Raw genomic sequence first — 4,637 nt, 5'->3', positions numbered from 1 at the left:
TGGCTATAAATTTATTTGTACATTTCAAGTCAGTGATCACTATATGTGACTGGATTTTGGAAAAACCATCCAAATTACACATTGGAAGTTTCGAGATAAGCTTTAAAGAATTCAAGCCAGCATAACTCTCCAAGGATAGCAAGCACATGTATGAAATTCACACAAAAGATGCATCAATCTGTTACCTTTCAGACCACTTCCAGTACTTGCAGCTGCTCACAGAGTTTCCCGCCAAATAAGATAGAAAACCTGAGCAGTTGGACAAGGAGGGTGATGGTGGGCAAGCGTTAGACCTCAAAATGGCGGCAGACCATGATTGGAGTCCAGAGACAAGATTACATGCAGGGCTGTACTGGCTCCTTAGTGCCTGATATGTAGCAAAATCCACAGAAAAACGTCTGGCCAACAATATCAGGCTGTCCACCAGTAAACCACTGATTATTCTTGCCAAGCCAGGTCCTTCACAAGGCCTAAAACTGCCATTTGAGCTCTGCACACCACCCAGAAAAGACATCTGTTGAAACCAGCCTCGAGTAGTTGAGTGATACTGAGTGTCAAAGCTATTAGTACAATAGTGTAGCTATCCACTGGAGGTGTTAGTTTGGTTTTGCCTGATGTGCAATTTGGATTAGTTTTGTAAAATCTGGTCACATATGGTTTGAGTCTAGTATGTTTTAAAATTTGTGCATCATGCTTTTTGGCATCATCAGGAAGAAAAGAACATGCAGACAGTCGAAACAGCAAACTTACTGAGGAAAATAAAGGCTAATATTTTGTGTTGAGGGTGTAGTGGGAACCACATGACATGGATGCACCATATCATACAGTACAATAGTACTGTATAGTAGGGACGATGAAGGTGTGGGCATGGTCCACAAAGAAAAATCAACACAAAATCATCTTTAGTAATCCTTCACGGCCATTTCACAGTATTGGTCAGGTATAAACAAGCCCAATTGTGTCTTCAGAACTACCCGAAACGTTTCCGACAAGGTGCTACGAAATTTTTTTAAAACATTATTTTAGCAACTTTTCTACTGCCTCACTGCCTGCCTCACTGATGCTTTCAGTCAAGCGTAGCGGAAAACTGGCTACAGCTACAGCCTTGCTTCTTTGGCACAAACACTTCAAATTTTGTGGAGAAAAAACTTTCACAATACTAAATACCTACGATGTGTACACTGCTGTCTTACTGTTTTATCTTCTTTATCGTGGCCATTTCTCATGGGTATGGCCTCCATCAAAGCACGCACACCACAGCGCCCTAACATATTGGAATAAACGTGTAGCATAATTGTAGCAAGCACGTGATTTTAATGTTGGAATACACCTCGGGATATGCTGCTGCCTGTTCAACATCGCCACTACACGCGCAAGGATTAGAAACATCGCCACTACACGCGCAAGGATTAGAGTGTTTGCTTTGGCTCGAAGGTGGTTTCTTTTCCGACCGGTTGTATATGGCGCCTCTCTACAGACTCTATGGGTAGCTTTCCCAGAGCACTTTTCAGGTGTACTACAACTGAAAAACACCGTAGTAGGCCTCATAGGCTCGCGTATCTCATCGTCTAGAAAGTAGGCATGACCCGTACTTACGCGAACTAAAAGTAAAAGCAGCCCTGAGGCTCTGTTGAGAGAATTAGTGTAGGGTTTCCAAGTCAAAAATAAGAAGGTGCTTCCTTTTGTTGTCTCTGGTGATTATCACACAGACTGACCTTTATGAGCAAACAAGTGCTAATTTATTATTGGATTGCCTGTAGCATTGGGTATCAGCATAAGTTTAACACACAAAACATACAAAAAGTGGTCACGTGGCCAAAAATATCATAATAGTTGAATTGGGCAGCTTATTAGAAAATCATTGTATTTTAGGGTGACCGAAGTCACAATTAGTATGTTTTCTTGCCTTATAATGAAGACTTCTACATCTTGTAGTGCTTTAGCATCCTGTATAGCTGTTATGGGATTGTTGGCCATGTGACCACTTTTTAGGTATTTACAGTTAAAACTGCATTGATATTGAAAACAATAGACAATTTACTAATATAGCACTTGTTTGTTTTATCTTAAGGTCAGCCCGCATGAAAATAATTTAAAAGGCTGAGGCATCATCTTATTTTGCAGTGGAAATCCTATATGAAGGGATTTTTGGTCACGTGACCACTTTTTGGATATTTAGCTACATATGCTAAAATTGTGCTGATAGCAACTGCTGCAAACACTCCAACAACAAATTAGCACTTGTTTTCTTTATCTTAAAGGTAAATCTGTGTGAAAATCTCCAGAAACAAGAAAATGAAGCACCTTCCAATTTTGAGTGGAGACCCTAATTAGTGGAAAATAATACTGTAGACACACTATAAAACAGTTGAAAAGATACTTCTGTGGGTAATGTGTTGTTTAAAGTGGTTTGTTAAAAATCCGCATTCTTAGGAACGTTTACTGAGCTGTGTATTTCAAGAATTGCAGAGGGGGATTACTATACGGTTATTCAATAAAAATTTACAAAAAAACAGTACACAAACAAGTGCAAGAAAAATTAGGAATTTTCTATATGAGTAGGGACTGCAGCAATACAAAGCACTGAAACAAGCCACTGAGACAAAACGCAACTGAATGATTGCATTTTAATCCCTACTTTATAGCCTGCTATGGTTAAAGTAGGGATTAAAATGCAATCATTCAGTTGTGTTTTGTTTCAGCGGCTTGTTTCAATGCTTTTTATTGCTCCAGTCCCTACTCATATGGAAAATTCCTAATTCTTTCTTGCACTTGTTATCAATAGGATTGAGCCAATTATGCTTTGAAACTAGCCTATTATTCTCTTGAGCAGTATTCAAAAATCCAGCCTATTATGCTCTCAAAATCAAGATTATGCTCTAGAGTTGGCTGTTTTATTAGAGTATATCAGCCTTTCCTGACTGCTCTATTAGAGTATCTCGATCTTGTTTCCGCGAAGGGTGAATAATCAGCCAAGAAACAATAAAAATAATAGCGTCGCACAATTTCTTGATATGAAATGCAGTACCAAAGTGTAGTGTGCTCACGTTTTGCTGCATTTTTGGCGAGCGCATTGCGAATTTGATTTAAAATCTTGAAAATCGTCCTATTATGCTGGCATTTTGCTTGATGCTTTTGCCAGCCTATCCATTGTTTGGCCTTCTTCATTGTAAATGATTAACGATTTAATGTATGTGCAATGCTGGAAGATATTTTTGTTTGTATTAGGCCCCTATTTGGTGATTATTAGTTTCTCATCCACCGCCTGCATCCTTCTTAAGCTACCGCATGGTAAGCCATTATTTACTCTGCGCATGCTCAGAAGAACACGTGATACCAAACTGTTATAATTTTTGTTGATGAACGCTACAATGTGCTATATATCACCAGGAGAACTGTTGTTTTCCTTAGCAAATTGCTGCAGTGCCAGTTGCAATCGTGCTCTATCGACTTCAGCAAAGTTAGAAGACTTTTTTTTCCAGGTGAAAATTGTGCTATCTCCTATTTCCAAAGTCTATCCATCTTGCCTTCTAACTTATCTTCTCAAAATAACTTACAGGCTTCCCTTGATGATCAATTATTTGCAAGCATTTTCAACACCTCCACAATCCGTGACCAGGCTCGTTTACGTGCTGTTGCTCACTCCTCTGGTGTCAGCAGTGGCTGGCTGAAGGCCATCCCTCAACCAACATTGGGTTTGGCCTTTTCTCCACATGAGTTTGTTATCGCTGTCCGTTTATGGTTGGGTGTTCCCAGTGTTGGGAGTAACGCGCTACTTATGTAACGCGTTACGTAATATTATTACTTTTGTGGTAACAAAGTAATATAACGAAATACGCTATAAAAACAGGTAATATAACGCAAGCTACTTTACTTACAAATATAACGCGTTACCTAAGTAATATAGTTACTGTAACGAGTCTAATATTATGTAATATTATTACTACAAGTAACGAAGTTACTAATCTCGTTAGTTATCCTCTGAGTAATGCCTAGCCACAGCGAAGTAACGAGGCCTACTGCATGAAGCTTATTCACCAGCTTCTTACTTATAACCAAAATTTGCATATTGTCCAACAGCGCAATCATGTCACGTGATAAAGTGGTAGTTTCACACGTGACAGCTTAAGGCTGTGGACAAGAAGTAATATAATATGTAATATTATTACAGTTACTTTATTTTATGGGTAATATGTAACTGTAACTAAATAGTTCTGTTGCAAGTAATATGTAATATGTAACTAGTTACTTTTACAAAGTAACTTGCCCAACACTGGGTGTTCCTCTTTTCCCATTGTTACCACTTTGTACATGTTTGTCTGTCATAGATCAGTTTGGTGACCATCTTCTTGGTTGCTCTCATGGCCCACTACGTATCCAACGCCATGATGCTCTTGTTTCTATAGTACATCATGCTCTACTGCAAGATCACCCTGGTGTTCTCCGTGAGCAAAGCATTGCCTCTGATCAATCTCATCCTGGGGACATTTACCATCCTGATTTTACTCTAGGCCGACCTGCTTACTTTGACCTCTCTGTCAGATGCACAACTCAGCCTCCTTTATTTCCGCTGCTGCATCTAAGGCTGGGGTAGCTGCTGCTGCCGGTGAGGAGGCTAAGGATGACCATTATTTGGA

Source organism: Dysidea avara, chromosome 9 (assembly GCF_963678975.1).
Source record: "Dysidea avara chromosome 9, odDysAvar1.4, whole genome shotgun sequence".
Taxonomy (NCBI): Eukaryota; Metazoa; Porifera; class Demospongiae; order Dictyoceratida; family Dysideidae; genus Dysidea; species Dysidea avara.
This window is presented reverse-complemented; position numbering follows the sequence as displayed.